At 50.0% G+C, this 17,500-nt stretch overlaps 1 pseudogene across 1 annotated transcript in view; it reads right to left on the bottom strand.

The window, feature by feature from the left end:
- LOC311119950 (bone morphogenetic protein receptor type-2-like) overlaps positions 1-17,472 on the bottom strand; it is a 33,529-nt pseudogene extending 16,057 nt beyond the window's left edge. Inside the window, exons 1-2 of the transcript in view lie at positions 17,275-17,472; positions 15,509-15,688 (exon numbers count right to left, since the gene is read on the bottom strand). The product of the transcript in view is annotated as a bone morphogenetic protein receptor type-2-like (transcript). The remainder of the gene's footprint in view (positions 1-15,508; positions 15,689-17,274) is intronic.
- Positions 17,473-17,500: the final 28 nt, after the last annotated feature.

The following is a 17,500-nucleotide window of genomic DNA, read 5'->3' as shown; positions in this document are numbered from 1 at the left end:
GTCAGAATGTGTGTGTGTTGTCAGAATGTGTGTGTGTTGTCAGTGTGTTTTAATTACACCTTGTGGCGGTGCAGGAGTCTGGCCCCTGACAGTGAACTCACTGACCCTGCTCCCTGTGACATCATCTGACCCTGCTCCCTGTGACATCATCTGACCCTGCTCCCTGTGACATCATCTGACCCTGCTCCCTGTGACATCATCTGACCCTGCTCCCTGTGACATCATCTGACCCTGCTCCCTGTGACATCATCTGACCCTGCTCCCTATGACATCATCTGACCCTGCTCCCTGTGACATCATCTGATCCTTCTCCCTGTGACATCATCTGACCCTTCTCCCTGTGACATCATCTGACCCTGCTCCCTGTGACATCATCTGACCCTGCTCCCTGTGACATCATCTGACCCTGCTCCCTGTGACATCATCTGACCCTGCTCCCTGTGACATCATCTGACCCTGCTCCCTGTGACATCATTACTGCTTTCTGAGGTCGGTTCCTTTCCATTATAAAAAATTAATCATCGTTTTCCATTTCGGTTTCGATTATTTTTTTAAATATTAAATGCACTATGTGGGTTAAATGCTGTAACAACAGAGAATAAAACAATTAATAAAAGACCCATGATGGAAGTGACTTCCCATTAAAGCTTATCACTTATTAACCATCATTTATTCACATGACTTTAATTAAATATTTCAGTTGTTGTGTATATTCCATTTATTGGATGACTTTATTAAGTCATTCCACGTCATCATCTCCATAAAGCTGCTGTCTGACAAAAATCACTATTTTAGTTTCACTGAACAAAAATATCAACGCAACATGCAACAATCTCTAAGATTTTACTGAGTTACAATTCATATAAGAAAATCAGTCAATTGAAATAAATTCATTAGGCCCTAACGAACACTTCTAAATATATATAAAGGCTATAATTCCTACCGCCAGCGGGCAAGCGGAGTTTGCCGTTCAAGATGTGGTTTTCATCTCTGGTGCGTAGCCCCCACTCATATGACCGTTATAAGCCCTTGGCATGCAGCTTTTGCATATCTGGCGTTTAGCCTCCACTCAGAGGACAGCTATAAACCCTCGGCAAGCCATCAAGCCATGAGTTAATTTGAAAGACAATAGCAAGGAATTTCTCTAATCTCAAATTGGACCTGCCACCTTCCAGCGGACCACCGCCAGCCAGAGGCTGCAAACTGTTTTTGTTGTTTCTATAAATACCTTACATTTGTTGTAATTGTAATTTGTTTCGATTTATTTGCCAATTTAAAAACACAATACAACCACACATGGACATAAAATCATCACATGCATTTAAAATCATCGAGGATGACACAAAAAGTGATAACGCCTCACCCACTTGAAGAAAAGTGTTGATTAAATCAAAATAAAATAAACTGTTTAAATAAAATATAATTGTATTTGCCACATGCTTCTCAAACAACAGGTGTAGACTAACAGAGTGGGCAGAGAGAAAAACAACAGAGAGATGTAATCCAACGACTATAAATACACAAGGAGTAACAATCGCTGTCATTGACAGTGAAATTGTCTATGGTCATGAAACCAATTCCAATCCAACGTTGCAACGTCAATAATTGACATTGCAAGTCTTTCAATGAAGCCTGCATTGCTAAACTGTTGGAATCCCATAGCCATTTCATTGGGAGGATGTTAGCCTTTTGAACTGTGACCAATAACAGTGGAGAGAACTTCATATTAGCATAGCCACTTTTTCCCCTCCTTTGCCAAAGTAATGTTATTTGCATGAAGGTTTTTGATCCAGGCTCCGGTCTGTGGTTCATACGGCAGGACCAGTAGGTGGTGGCACCTCTTACACCACAGAAGAAGAAGCTGAAAAGCCCAAGTTCAACACAGAATCGCATTAGTGGAAACCAAGACTGTTCTCAGGGCAGGCCTGCTTGTAGCTAGAGATTTTTGAATCGCGTCAGGGACAATTTTAGCATTTTAGTTAAGCCTAACCCTAACCCTTTTCCTAACCTTAACCTAATTCTCCTAACCTGCCACGTTAATTCTCCTAACCTGCTGCGTAAGTTCTCCTAATATGCTACGAAAAGTCACTTCTGCTAGTCAAAACCGGCTGATCTGCCCTGAGAGCAGTCTGAGCATCCACTAATGCGATTCAGCAACTTCAACAGGAAATTACCATTCTCAGCTAGTAGCAAGAAGAATGGTGATTGCGAATTTTGGAAGGAAAACGCCACAGGCTTTTGGAACTAAAGAACAGTTTAATTGTTTGTGTGTATCACCACCGAACGTTTTGAAATACACAACAAATAATACCCCAGCGGCACTCATTCAGTCAATATAGATTAGCGCACCAGCTAACGTTAGCTAGCCTGGATTTGAAATCATGGAGAGAGTGGATTAGACAATCGACTTCCTCAGCTAGCTAGCTACATTTTTAAACCAACATGTTGACCATTTTTCTCGTTCTTAGTTATCATCCGTTCATGCATCAGATTGGAATGCAAAGTTTGTTTGCTCAAGTGAGTAACGTTACTGCTTTCCTTCATTTGTGTGCCATTTTACCTGTGTAACTTAAAACGAGGACAATAAAACTTGCTAGCTAGCATAGTTAACGTTACTTCGCTAGCTAGCTAACGTTAGCTGGCTTGCTAACATCAACGAGCTAACTAGCTAAAAACATGAACTTGGTTGTTGCTAGCCGCTAACTAAATGACTTTGACTATCTGTTCTTTCTTCCACAGTATTTACTTACATTTACATTTTAGTCATTTAGCAGACGCTCTTATCCAGAGCGACTTACAGGAGCAATTAGGGTTAAGTGCCTTGCTCAAGGGCACATCGACAGATTTTTCACCTAGTCTGCTCGGGGATTAGAATCAGCGACCTTTCTGTTACTGGCACAACGCTCTTAACCACTAAGCTACCTGCCGCCCTGTTAAGAGCTCCTCTCCTCTATTCCAACGCTCTTAACCACTAAGCCACCTGCCGCCCTGTTAAGAGCTCCTCTCCTCTATTCCAACGCTCTTAACCACTAAGCCACCTGCCGCCCTGTTAAGAGCTCCTCTCCTCTATTCCAACGCTCTTAACCACTAAGCTACCTGCCGCCCTGTTAAGAGCTCCTCTCCTCTATTCCAACGCTCTTAACCACTAAGCTACCTGCCGCCCTGTTAAGAGCTCCTCTCCTCTATTCCAACGCTCTTAACCACTAAGCTACCTGCCGCCCTGTTAAGAGCTCCTCTCCTCTATTCCAACGCTCTTAACCACTAAGCTACCTGCCGCCCTGTTAAGAGCTCCTCTCCTCTATTCCAACGCTCTTAACCACTAAGCTACCTGCCGCCCTGTTAAGAGCTCCTCTCCTCTATTCCAACGCTCTTAACCACTAAGCTACCTGCCGCCCTGTTAAGAGCTCCTCTCCTCTATTCCAACGCTCTTAACCACTAAGCTACCTGCCGCCCTGTTAAGAGCTCCTCTCCTCTATTCCAACGGTCTTAACCACTAAGCCACCTGCCGCCCTGTTAAGAGCTCCTCTCCTCTATTCCAACGCTCTTAACCACTAAGCCACCTGCCGCCCTGTTAAGAGCTCCTCTCCTCTATTCCAACGCTCTTAACCACTAAGCTACCTGCCGCCCTGTTAAGAGCTCCTCTCCTCTATTCCAACGCCCTTAACCACTAAGCTACCTGCCGCCCTGTTAAGAGCTCCTCTCCTCTATTCCAACGCCCTTAACCACTAAGCCACCTGCCGCCCTGTTAAGAGCTCCTCTCCTCTATTCCAACGGTCTTAACCACTAAGCTACCTGCCGCCCTGTTAAGAGCTCCTCTCCTCTATTCCAACGCTCTTAACCACTAAGCTACCTGCCGCCCTGTTAAGAGCTCCTCTCCTCTATTCCAACGGTCTTAACCACTAAGCCACCTGCCGCCCTGTTAAGAGCTCCTCTCCTCTATTCCAACGCTCTTAACCACTAAGCCACCTGCCGCCCTGTTAAGAGCTCCTCTCCTCTATTCCAACGCTCTTAACCACTAAGCCACCTGCCGCCCTGTTAAGAGCTCCTCTCCTCTATTCCAACGCTCTTAACCACTAAGCCACCTGCCGCCCTGTTAAGAGCTCCTCTCCTCTATTCCAACGGTCTTAACCACTAAGCTACCTGCCGCCCTGTTAAGAGCTCCTCTCCTCTATTCCAACGCTCTTAACCACTAAGCTACCTGCCGCCCTGTTAAGAGCTCCTCTCCTCTATTCCAACGCTCTTAACCACTAAGCCACCTGCCGCCCTGTTAAGAGCTCCTCTCCTCTATTCCAACGGTCTTAACCACTAAGCCACCTGCCGCCCTGTTAAGAGCTCCTCTCCTCTATTCCAACGCTCTTAACCACTAAGCCACCTGCCGCCCTGTTAAGAGCTCCTCTCCTCTATTCCAACGCTCTTAACCACTAAGCCACCTGCCGCCCTGTTAAGAGCTCCTCTCCTCTATTCCAACGGTCTTAACCACTAAGCCACCTGCCGCCCTGTTAAGAGCTCCTCTCCTCTATTCCAACGGTCTTAACCACTAAGCCACCTGCCGCCCTGTTAAGAGCTCCTCTCCTCTATTCCAACGGTCTTAACCACTAAGCCACCTGCCGCCCTGTTAAGAGCTCCTCTCCTCTATTCCAACGCTCTTAACCACTAAGCTACCTGCCGCCCTGTTAAGAGCTCCTCTCCTCTATTCCAACGCTCTTAACCACTAAGCTACCTGCCGCCCTGTTAAGAGCTCCTCTCCTCTATTCCAACGCTCTTAACCACTAAGCCACCTGCCGCCCTGTTAAGAGCTCCTCTCCTCTATTCCAACGCTCTTAACCACTAAGCTACCTGCCGCCCTGTTAAGAGCTCCTCTCCTCTATTCCAACGGTCTTAACCACTAAGCTACCTGCCGCCCTGTTAAGAGCTCCTCTCCTCTATTCCAACGGTCTTACCCACTAAGCCACCTGCCGCCCTGTTAAGAGCTCCTCTCCTCTATTCCAACGGTCTTAACCACTAAGCTACCTGCCGCCCTGTTAAGAGCTCCTCTCCTCTATTCCAACGCTCTTAACCACTAAGCCACCTGCCGCCCTGTTAAGAGCTCCCCTCCTCTATTCCAACGGTCTTAACCACTAAGCTACCTGCCGCCCTGTTAAGAGCTCCTCTCCTCTATTCCAACGCTCTTAACCACTAAGCTACCTGCCGCCCTGTTAAGAGCTCCTCTCCTCTATTCCAACGCTCTTAACCACTAAGCTACCTGCCGCCCTGTTAAGAGCTCCTCTCCTCTATTCCAACGCTCTTAACCACTAAGCCACCTGCCGCCCTGTTAAGAGCTCCTCTCCTCTATTCCAACGCTCTTAACCACTAAGCTACCTGCCGCCCTGTTAAGAGCTCCTCTCCTCTATTCCAACGGTCTTAACCACTAAGCCACCTGCCGCCCTGTTAAGAGCTCCTCTCCTCTATTCCAACGGTCTTACCCACTAAGCTACCTGCCGCCCTGTTAAGAGCTCCACTCCTCTATTCCAACGCTCTTAACCACTAAGCTACCTGCCGCCCTGTTAAGAGCTCCTCTCCTCTATTCCAACGGTCTTACCCACTAAGCTACCTGCCGCCCTGTTAAGAGCTCCTCTCCTCTATTCCAACGGTCTTAACCACTAAGCTACCTGCCGCCCTGTTAAGAGCTCCTCTCCTCTATTCCAACGGTCTTAACCACTAAGCTACCTGCCGCCCTGTTAAGAGCTCCTCTCCTCTATTCCAACGGTCTTAACCACTAAGCCACCTGCCGCCCTGTTAAGAGCTCCTCTCCTCTATTCCAACGGTCTTACCCACTAAGCCACCTGCCGCCCTGTTAAGAGCTCCTCTCCTCTATTCCAACGCTCTTAACCACTAAGCCACCTGCCGCCCTGTTAAGAGCTCCTCTCCTCTATTCCAACGCTCTTAACCACTAAGCCACCTGCCGCCCTGTTAAGAGCTCCTCTCCTCTATTCCAACGCTCTTAACCACTAAGCCACCTGCCGCCCTGTTAAGAGCTCCTCTCCTCTATTCCAACGCTCTTAACCACTAAGCTACCTGCCGCCCTGTTAAGAGCTCCTCTCCTCTATTCCAACGCTCTTAACCACTAAGCCACCTGCCGCCCTGTTAAGAGCTCCTCTCCTCTATTCCAACGCTCTTAACCACTAAGCCACCTGCCGCCCTGTTAAGAGCTCCTCTCCTCTATTCCAACGCTCTTAACCACTAAGCCACCTGCCGCCCTGTTAAGAGCTCCTCTCCTCTATTCCAACGCTCTTAACCACTAAGCTACCTGCCGCCCTGTTAAGAGCTCCTCTCCTCTATTCCAACGCTCTTAACCACTAAGCTACCTGCCGCCCTGTTAAGAGCTCCTCTCCTCTATTCCAACGCTCTTAACCACTAAGCCACCTGCCGCCCTGTTAAGAGCTCCTCTCCTCTATTCCAACGCTCTTAACCACTAAGCCACCTGCCGCCCTGTTAAGAGCTCCTCTCCTCTATTCCAACGCTCTTAACCACTAAGCCACCTGCCGCCCTGTTAAGAGCTCCTCTCCTCTATTCCAACGCTCTTAACCACTAAGCCACCTGCCGCCCTGTTAAGAGCTCCTCTCCTCTATTCCAACGCTCTTAACCACTAAGCTACCTGCCGCCCTGTTAAGAGCTCCTCTCCTCTATTCCAACGCTCTTAACCACTAAGCTACCTGCCGCCCTGTTAAGAGCTCCTCTCCTCTATTCCAACGGTCTTACCCACTAAGCCACCTGCCGCCCTGTTAAGAGCTCCTCTCCTCTATTCCAACGGTCTTACCCACTAAGCCACCTGCCGCCCTGTTAAGAGCTCCTCTCCTCTATTCCAACGGTCTTACCCACTAAGCCACCTGCCGCCCTGTTAAGAGCTCCTCTCCTCTATTCCAACGGTCTTACCCACTAAGCTACCTGCCGCCCTGTTAAGAGCTCCTCTCCTCTATTCCAACGCTCTTAACCACTAAGCTACCTGCCGCCCTGTTAAGAGCTCCTCTCCTCTATTCCAACGCTCTTAACCACTAAGCTACCTGCCGCCCTGTTAAGAGCTCCTCTCCTCTATTCCAACGCTCTTAACCACTAAGCTACCTGCCGCCCTGTTAAGAGCTCCTCTCCTCTATTCCAACGCTCTTAACCACTAAGCTACCTGCCGCCCTGTTAAGAGCTCCTCTCCTCTATTCCAACGCTCTTAACCACTAAGCCACCTGCCGCCCTGTTAAGAGCTCCTCTCCTCTATTCCAACGCTCTTAACCACTAAGCTACCTGCCGCCCTGTTAAGAGCTCCTCTCCTCTATTCCAACGCTCTTAACCACTAAGCTACCTGCCGCCCTGTTAAGAGCTCCTCTCCTCTATTCCAACGCTCTTAACCACTAAGCTACCTGCCGCCCTGTTAAGAGCTCCTCTCCTCTATTCCAACGGTCTTACCCACTAAGCCACCTGCCGCCCTGTTAAGAGCTCCTCTCCTCTATTCCAACGCTCTTAACCACTAAGCTACCTGCCGCCCTGTTAAGAGCTCCTCTCCTCTATTCCAACGCTCTTAACCACTAAGCCACCTGCCGCCCTGTTAAGAGCTCCTCTCCTCTATTCCAACGGTCTTAACCACTAAGCTACCTGCCGCCCTGTTAAGAGCTCCTCTCCTCTATTCCAACGCTCTTAACCACTAAGCCACCTGCCGCCCCGTTAAGAGCTCCTCTCCTCTATTCCAACGCTCTTACCCACTAAGCCACCTGCCGCCCTGTTAAGAGCTCCTCTCCTCTATTCCAACGCTCTTAACCACTAAGCTACCTGCCGCCCTGTTAAGAGCTCCTCTCCTCTATTCCAACGCTCTTAACCACTAAGCCACCTGCCGCCCTGTTAAGAGCTCCTCTCCTCTATTCCAACGCTCTTAACCACTAAGCCACCTGCCGCCCTGTTAAGAGCTCCTCTCCTCTATTCCAACGGTCTTAACCACTAAGCCACCTGCCGCCCTGTTAAGAGCTCCTCTCCTCTATTCCAACGGTCTTAACCACTAAGCCACCTGCCGCCCTGTTAAGAGCTCCTCTCCTCTATTCCAACGCTCTTAACCACTAAGCCACCTGCCGCCCTGTTAAGAGCTCCTCTCCTCTATTCCAACGCTCTTAACCACTAAGCCACCTGCCGCCCTGTTAAGAGCTCCTCTCCTCTATTCCAACGCTCTTAACCACTAAGCTACCTGCCGCCCTGTTAAGAGCTCCTCTCCTCTATTCCAACGGTCTTAACCACTAAGCCACCTGCCGCCCTGTTAAGAGCTCCTCTCCTCTATTCCAACGGTCTTAACCACTAAGCTACCTGCCGCCCTGTTAAGAGCTCCTCTCCTCTATTCCAACGCTCTTACCCACTAAGCCACCTGCCGCCCTGTTAAGAGCTCCTCTCCTCTATTCCAACGCTCTTAACCACTAAGCTACCTGCCGCCCTGTTAAGAGCTCCTCTCCTCTATTCCAACGCTCTTAACCACTAAGCTACCTGCCGCCCTGTTAAGAGCTCCTCTCCTCTATTCCAACGGTCTTAACCACTAAGCCACCTGCCGCCCTGTTAAGAGCTCCTCTCCTCTATTCCAACGGTCTTAACCACTAAGCCACCTGCCGCCCTGTTAAGAGCTCCTCTCCTCTATTCCAACGGTCTTAACCACTAAGCTACCTGCCGCCCTGTTAAGAGCTCCTCTCCTCTATTCCAACGCTCTTAACCACTAAGCTACCTGCCGCCCTGTTAAGAGCTCCTCTCCTCTATTCCAACGCTCTTAACCACTAAGCCACCTGCCGCCCTGTTAAGAGCTCCTCTCCTCTATTCCAACGCTCTTAACCACTAAGCCACCTGCCGCCCTGTTAAGAGCTCCTCTCCTCTATTCCAACGGTCTTAACCACTAAGCCACCTGCCGCCCTGTTAAGAGCTCCTCTCCTCTATTCCAACGGTCTTAACCACTAAGCCACCTGCCGCCCTGTTAAGAGCTCCTCTCCTCTATTCCAACGCTCTTAACCACTAAGCCACCTGCCGCCCTGTTAAGACCTCCTCTCCTCTATTCCAACGCTCTTACCCACTAAGCCACCTGCCGCCCTGTTAAGAGCTCCTCTCCTCTATTCCAACGCTCTTAACCACTAAGCTACCTGCCGCCCTGTTAAGAGCTCCTCTCCTCTATTCCAACGCTCTTAACCACTAAGCTACCTGCCGCCCTGTTAAGAGCTCCTCTCCCCTTAACCACTAAGCCACCTGCCGCCCTGTTAAGAGCTCCTCTCCCCTTAACCACTAAGCCACCTGCCGCCCTGTTAAGAGCTCCTCTCCCCTTAACCACTAAGCCACCTGCCGCCCTGTTAAGAGCTCCTCTCCCCTTAACCACTAAGCTACCTGCCGCCCTGTTAAGAGCTCCTCTCCTCTTAACCACTAAGCTACCTGCCGCCCTGTTAAGAGCTCCTCTCCTCTTAACCACTAAGCTACCTGCCGCCCTGTTAAGAGCTCCTCTCCCCTTAACCACTAAGCCACCTGCCGCCCTGTTAAGAGCTCCTCTCCCCCTAACCCTAACCCTGCCGCCCTGTTAAGAGCTCCTCTCCCCCTAACCCTAACCCTGCCGCCCTGTTAAGAGCTCCTCTCCTCTATTCCAACGCTCTTAACCACTAAGCCACCTGCCGCCCTGTTAAGAGCTCCTCTCCTCTATTCCAACGCTCTTAACCACTAAGCCACCTGCCGCCCTGTTAAGAGCTCCTCTCCCCCTAACCCTAACCCTAACCCTAACCCTGCCGCCCCGTTAAGAGCTCCTCTCCCCCTAACCCTAACCCTGCCGCCCTGTTAAGAGCTCCTCTCCCCCTAACCCTAACCCTGCCGCCCTGTTAAGAGCTCCTCTCCCCCTAACCCTAACCACTAAGCTACCTGCCGCCCTGTTAAGAGCTCCTCTCCCCCTAACCCTAACCCTGCCGCCCCGTTTCATTTCAATGTAACGTTATTGTTTCAAACAGTCAGACACTACAACGATGCCAAGTTTGGGCCGCAGACATGAAGGTAAGAACATACCAACTTAAATGTAAATACTTATTGGGAATATCTGCCCTGTTGTCTTTAGACTGTCACAGTAAATATAAGGGGGTGGAGGAGGGAAATATGTTAACATAGCATGTCATTTCTAATACTTCTCTTGGTGTCTGGCTGTAATGTGTGCCAAGGACCTGAAGGTGACATTGTGGCGGATGCCACCTTGTATTCTGTCAAACCGTCTTCCCCATGGCCTCAACCTGGACTGGGGCAGGGGATAAGGCCCATGGCCACAACCTGGACTGGGGCAGGGGATAAGGCCCATGTCCACAACCTGGACTGGGGCAGGGGGGATGCTACCTCGCATTCTGTCAAACCGTCTTCCCCATGACCACAACCTGGACTGGGGCAGGGGGGATGCTACCTCGCATTCTGTCAAACCGTCTTCCCCATGGCCTCAACCTGGACTGGGGCAGGGGGGATGCTACCTCGCATTCTGTCAAACCGTCTTCCCCATGGCCACAACCTGGACTTTATGGATGAACCAGACTTGTGGAGGTCTACAAATTATTTTCTGAGGTCTTGGCTGATTTATTTTCATTTTCCAATGATGTCAAGCAAAGAGGCACTGAGTTTGAAGGTAGGCCTTGAAATACATCCACCAATTGACTAAAATGATGTTAATTAGCCTATCAGAAGCTTCTAAAGCCATGACATCATTTTCTGGAATTTTCCAAGATGTTTAAAGGCACAGTCAACTTAGTGTATGTAAACTTCTGACCCACTGGAATTGTGATACAGTGAATTATAAGTGAAATAATCTGTCTGTAAACAATTGTTGGAAAGATTACTTGTGTCATGCACAAAGTAGATGTCCTAACCGACTTGCCAAAACTATAGTTTGTTAACAAGAAATGTGTGGAGTGGTTGAAAAACAAGTTTTAATGACTCCAACCTAAGTGTATGTAAACTTCCCACTTCAACTGTATATGTCATATGCATAGAGACTCACAAAGTGGCTGGACTGTAGTGGGGTTGGTTTAGGGGTCAGGGTTAAAGGTTATGTGACTTACATAGTGGCTGGGCTGTAGTGGGGTTGGGTTAGGGGTCAGGGTTAAAGGTTATGTGACTTACATAGTGGCTGGGCTGTAGTGGGGTTGGTTTAGGGGTCAGGGTTAAAGGTTATGTGACTTACATAGTGGCTGGGCTGTAGTGGGGTTGGGTTAGGGGTCAGGGTTAAAGGTTATGTGACTTACATAGTGGCTGGGCTGTAGTGGGGTTGGGTTAGGGGTCAGGGTTAAAGGTTATGTGACTTACATAGTGGCTGGGCTGTAGTGGGGTTGGGTTAGGGGTCAGGGTTAAAGGTTATGTGACTTACATAGTGGCTGGGCTGTAGTGGGGTTGGGTTAGGGGTCAGGGTTAAAGGTTATGTGACTTACATAGTGGCTGGGCTGTAGTGGGGTTGGGTTAGGGGTCAGGGTTAAAGGTTATGTGACTTACATAGTGGCTGGGCTGTAGTGGGGTTGGGTTAGGGGTCAGGGTTAAAGGTTATGTGACTTACATAGTGGCTGGGCTGTAGTGGGGTTGGGTTAGGGGTCAGGGTTAAAGGTTATGTGACTTACATAGTGGCTGGGCTGTAGTGGGGTTGGGTTAGGGGTCAGGGTTAAAGGTTATGTGACTTACATAGTGGCTGGGCTGTAGTGGGGTTGGGTTAGGGGTCAGGGTTAAAGGTTATGTGACTTACATAGTGGCTGGGCTGTAGTGGGGTTGGGTTAGGGGTCAGGGTTAAAGGTTATGTGACTTACATAGTGGCTGGGCTGTAGTGGGGTTGGGTTAGGGGTCAGGGTTAAAGGTTATGTGACTTACATAGTGGCTGGGCTGTAGTGGGGTTGGGTTAGGGGTCAGGGTTAAAGGTTATGTGACTTACATAGTGGCTGGGCTGTAGTGGGGTTGGGTTAGGGGTCAGGGTTAAAGGTTATGTGACTTACATAGTGGCTGGGCTGTAGTGGGGTTGGGTTAGGGGTCAGGGTTAAAGGTTATGTGACTTACATAGTGGCTGGGCTGTAGTGGGGTTGGGTTAGGGGTCAGGGTTAAAGGTTATGTGACTTACATAGTGGCTGGGCTGTAGTGGGGTTGGGTTAGGGGTCAGGGTTAAAGGTTATGTGACTTACATAGTGGCTGGGCTGTAGTGGGGTTGGGTTAGGGGTCAGGGTTAAAGGTTATGTGACTTACATAGTGGCTGGGCTGTAGTGGGGTTGGGTTAGGGGTCAGGGTTAAAGGTTATGTGACTTACATAGTGGCTGGGCTGTAGTGGGGTTGGGTTAGGGGTCAGGGTTAAAGGTTAGGTGACTTACATAGTGGCTGGGCTGTAGTGGGGTTGGGTTAGGGGTCAGGGTTAAAGGTTATGTGACTTACATAGTGGCTGGGCTGTAGTGGGGTTGGGTTAGGGGTCAGGGTTAAAGGTTATGTGACTTACATAGTGGCTGGGCTGTAGTGGGGTTGGGTTAGGGGTCAGGGTTAAAGGTTATGTGACTTACATAGTGGCTGGGCTGTAGTGGGGTTGGGTTAGGGGTCAGGGTTAAAGGTTATGTGACTTACATAGTGGCTGGGCTGTAGTGGGGTTGGGTTAGGGGTCAGGGTTAAAGGTTATGTGACTTACATAGTGGCTGGGCTGTAGTGGGGTTGGGTTAGGGGTCAGGGTTAAAGGTTATGTGACTTACATAGTGGCTGGGCTGTAGTGGGGTTGGGTTAGGGGTCAGGGTTAAAGGTTATGTGACTTACATAGTGGCTGGGCTGTAGTGGGGTTGGGTTAGGGGTCAGGGTTAAAGGTTAGGTGACTTACATAGTGGCTGGGCTGTAGTGGGGTTGGGTTAGGGGTCAGGGTTAAAGGTTATGTGACTTACATAGTGGCTGGGCTGTAGTGGGGTTGGGTTAGGGGTCAGGGTTAAAGGTTATGTGACTTACATAGTGGCTGGGCTGTAGTGGGGTTGGGTTAGGGGTCAGGGTTAAAGGTTATGTGACTTACATAGTGGCTGGGCTGTAGTGGGGTTGGGTTAGGGGTCAGGGTTAAAGGTTATGTGACTTACATAGTGGCTGGGCTGTAGTGGGGTTGGGTTAGGGGTCAAGGTTAAAGGTTATGTGACTTACATAGTGGCTGGGCTGTAGTGGGGTTGGGTTAGGGGTCAGGGTTAAAGGTTATGTGACTTACATAGTGGCTGGGCTGTAGTGGGGTTGGGTTAGGGGTCAGGGTTAAAGGTTATGTGACTTACATAGTGGCTGGGCTGTAGTGGGGTTGGGTTAGGGGTCAAGGTTAAAGGTTAGGTGACTTACATAGTGGCTGGGCTGTAGTGGGGTTGGGTTAGGGGTCAGGGTTAAAGGTTATGTGACTTACATAGTGGCTGGGCTGTAGTGGGGTTGGGTTAGGGGTCAGGGTTAAAGGTTATGTGACTTACATAGTGGCTGGGCTGTAGTGGGGTTGGGTTAGGGGTCAGGGTTAAAGGTTATGTGACTTACATAGTGGCTGGGCTGTAGTGGGGTTGGGTTAGGGGTCAAGGTTAAAGGTTAGGTGACTTACATAGTGGCTGGGCTGTAGTGGGGTTGGGTTAGGGGTCAGGGTTAAAGGTTATGTGACTTACATAGTGGCTGGGCTGTAGTGGGGTTGGGTTAGGGGTCAGGGTTAAAGGTTATGTGACTTACATAGTGGCTGGGTGGTAGACGGGCTGGGCAGGGGAAAGGGTTAGGGTCAGAGGTTAGGGTTAGGTTAACTTACATAGTGGCTGGGCTGTAGTGGGACTGGGCAGGGGAAAGGGTTAGGGTCAGAGGTTAACTTACATAGTGGCTGGGCTGTAGTGGGACTGGGCAGGGGAAAGGGTTAGGGTCAGAGGTTAGGGTCAGAGGTTAACTTACATAGTGGCTGGGCTGTAGTGGGACTGGGCAGGGGGAAGGGTTAGGGTCAGAGGTTAGGGTCAGAGGTTAACTTACATAGTGGCTGGGCTGTAGTGGGACTGGGCAGGGGAAAGGGTTAGGGTCAGAGGTTAGGATCAGAGGTTAACTTACATAGTGGCTGGGCTGTAGTGGGACTGGGCAGGGGAAAGGGTTAGGGTCAGAGGTTAGGGTCAGAGGTTAACTTACATAGTGGCTGGGCTGTAGTGGGACTGGGCAGGGGAAGGGTTAGGGTCAGAGGTTAGGGTCAGAGGTTAACTTACATAGTGGCTGGGCTGTAGTGGGACTGGGCAGGGGAAAGGGTTAGGGTCAGAGGTTAGGGTCAGAGGTTAACTTACATAGTGGCTGGGCTGTAGTGGGACTGGGCAGGGGGAAGGGTTAGGGTCAGAGGTTAGGGTCAGAGGTTAACTTACATAGTGGCTGGGCTGTAGTGGGACTGGGCTGGGGAAAGGGTTAGGGTCAGAGGTTAACTTACATAGTGGCTGGGCTGTAGTGGGACTGGGCAGGGGGAAGGGTTAGGGTCAGAGGTTAGGGTCAGACGTTAACTTACATAGTGGCTGGGCTGTAGTGGGACTGGGCAGGGGAAAGGGTTAGGGTCAGAGGTTAGGGTCAGAGGTTAACTTACATAGTGGCTGGGCTGTAGTGGGACTGGGCAGGGGAAAGGGTTAGGGTCAGAGGTTAGGGTCAGAGGTTAACTTACATAGTGGCTGGGCTGTAGTGGGACTGGGCAGGGGAAAGGGTTAGGGTCAGAGGTTAGGGTCAGAGGTTAACTTACATAGTGGCTGGGCTGTAGTGGGACTGGGCAGGGGAAAGGGTTAGGGTCAGAGGTTAGGGTCAGAGGTTAACTTACATAGTGGCTGGGCTGTAGTGGGACTGGGCAGGGGAAAGGGTTAGGGTCAGAGGTTAGGGTCAGAGGTTAACTTACATAGTGGCTGGGCTGTAGTGGGACTGGGCAGGGGAAAGGGTTAGGGTCAGAGGTTAGGGTCAGAGGTTAACTTACATAGTGGCTGGGCTGTAGTGGGACTGGGCAGGGGGGAAGGGTCAGAGGTTAGGGTCAGAGGTTAACTTACATAGTGGCTGGGCTGTAGTGGGACTGGGCAGGGGAAAGGGTTAGGGTCAGAGGTTAACTTACATAGTGGCTGGGCTGTAGTGGGACTGGGCAGGGGAAAGGGTTAGGGTCAGAGGTTAGGGTCAGAGGTTAACTTACATAGTGGCTGGGCTGTAGTGGGACTGGGCAGGGGAAAGGGTTAGGGTCAGAGGTTAGGGTCAGAGGTTAACTTACATAGTGGCTGGGCTGTAGTGGGACTGGGCAGGGGAAAGGGTTAGGGTCAGAGGTTAGGGTCAGAGGTTAACTTACATAGTGGCTGGGCTGTAGTGGGACTGGGCAGGGGAAAGGGTTAGGGTCAGAGGTTAGGGTCAGAGGTTAACTTACATAGTGGCTGGGCTGTAGTGGGACTGGGCAGGGGGAAGGGTTAGGGTCAGAGGTTAGGGTCAGAGGTTAACTTACATAGTGGCTGGGCTGTAGTGGGACTGGGCAGGGGGAAGGGTTAGGGTCAGAGGTTAGGGTCAGAGGTTAACTTACATAGTGGCTGGGCTGTAGTGGGACTAGGCAGGGGAAAGTCCTCGGTGAAGTTGACGTTACACATGTCAGTACTACAGCAGCAGAAGTGATACGTCCCATTCTGGATCTGAGGAGGCAGGTTGGTTACCAGGCAACGGTCGTCCCGACACTCCTGCTGGTCGCCAAGGTGAGTCCAACAACCTGGAGGTGACAGGAGGGAGGAGGATGAAAGAGGAAGACCTTGCTGATCCAGCAGACAGATGTCCTGGGGAGTGGATTCATATAGAAATAATAACCCCTGGTAAACACATGGGGACACTCCCAATGGGCCGTCTGGTATTGGGATGCAATCATTTCCATGGTAATGTAGAATATTCATTCAAATGATGCTAACTGATGTGGCTCATGCAACGGAATGGATTTTTTGTCATGTCAGCTGAGTTGACTCAACAAATCACAGCACAGATTGAAGGGTACACTTCTTGATTTAGGGTTAGGAGCTAGGGTCAGTTTTAGGGTTAGGAGCTGGGGTTAGGAGCTAGGGTTAGTTTTAGGGTTAGGAGCTAGGGTTAGTTTTAGGGTTAGGAGCTAGGGTTAGTTTTAGGGTTAGGAGCTAGGGTCAGTTTTAGGGTTAGGAGCTAGGGTTAGTTTTAGGGTTAGGAGCTAGGGTTAGTTTTAGGGTTGGGAGCTAGGGTTAGACTTAGGGTTAGGAGCTAGGGTTAGTTTTAGGGTTAGGAGCTGGGGTTAGGGTTAGTTTTAGGGTTAGGAGCTGGGGTTAGGGTTAGTTTTAGGGTTAGGAGCTGGGGTTAGGGTTAGTTTTAGGGTTAGGAGCTGGGGTTAGGGTTAGTTTTAGGGTTGGGAGCTAGGGTTAGACTTAGGGTTAGCAGCTAGGGTTAGTTTTAGGGTTAGGAGCTAGGGTTAGGAGCTAGGGTTAGGAGCTAGGGTTAGGAGCTAGGGTTAGATTTAGGGTTATGAGCTAGGGTTAGTTTTAGGGTTAGGAGCTGGGGTTAGGGTTAGTTTTAGGGTTAGGAGCTGGGGTTAGGGTTAGTTTTAGGGTTAGGAGCTAGGGTTAGTTTTAGGGTTAGGAGCTAGGGTTAGTTTTAGGGTTAGGAGCTGGGGTTAGGGTTAGTTTTAGGGTTAGGAGCTGGGGTTAGGGTTAGTTTTAGGGTTAGGAGCTAGGGTTAGTTTTAGGGTTAGGAGCTAGGGTTAGACTTAGGGTTAGCAGCTAGGGTTAGTTTTAGGGTTAGGAGCTAGGGTTAGGAGCTAGGGTTAGATTTAGGGTTATGAGCTAGGGTTAGTTTTAGGGTTAGGGTTAGGGTTAGTTTTAGGGTTAGGAGCTAGGGTTAGGTTTTGGGGTTAAGGACTGAATTGTGTGTCCCCACAAGGTTAGGGTTAGGGTTAGGGTTAGGGTTAGGAGCTAGGGTTAGTTTCAGGGTTAGGAGCTAGGGTTAGTTTTAGGGTTAGGAGCTAGGGTTAGGTTTTGGGGTTAAGGACTGAATTGTGTGTCCCCACAAGGTTAGGGTTAGGGTTAGGGTTAGGAGCTAGGGTTAGTTTTAGGGTTAGGAGCTAGGGTTAGTTTTAGGGTTAGGGTTAGGAGCTAGGGTTAGGGTTAGGGTTAGATTTAAATTAGTTTTATGGTTAGGAGCTAGGGTTAGGTTTATATTTAGGGTTAGGAGCTAAGGTTAGATTTAGGGTTAGGAGCTATGGTTAGGTTTTGGGGTTAAGGACTGAATTGTGTGTCCCCACAAGGTTAGTTGTACAAGACTGTGTGTGTGTGGTACTGTCACCTTGTTTGACCAGCCTGATGTCTCCAGGAGGACTCTTCTCCCAGAGGCCGAAGCAGTGTGATCCTTTAGAACAGCGGATAGTAGTGTTCTCTGGGGAAACCCGTCCCTCTCCCACCGCCACACGCTCCATCTCCCACTGTTGCTGCTGGTCAGTGAAGGCACATTCCCTCTCCTCCTGCTGGTCAGCTGAGGGGGAGGAGGGATGGGGGTTCATTTTCATTGGATC

The sequence above is a fragment of the Coregonus lavaretus genome (assembly GCF_964263955.1).
Source record: "Coregonus lavaretus genome assembly, contig: HAP1_SCAFFOLD_4341, whole genome shotgun sequence".
Taxonomy (NCBI): Eukaryota; Metazoa; Chordata; class Actinopteri; order Salmoniformes; family Salmonidae; genus Coregonus; species Coregonus lavaretus.
This window is presented reverse-complemented; position numbering and strand designations above follow the sequence as displayed.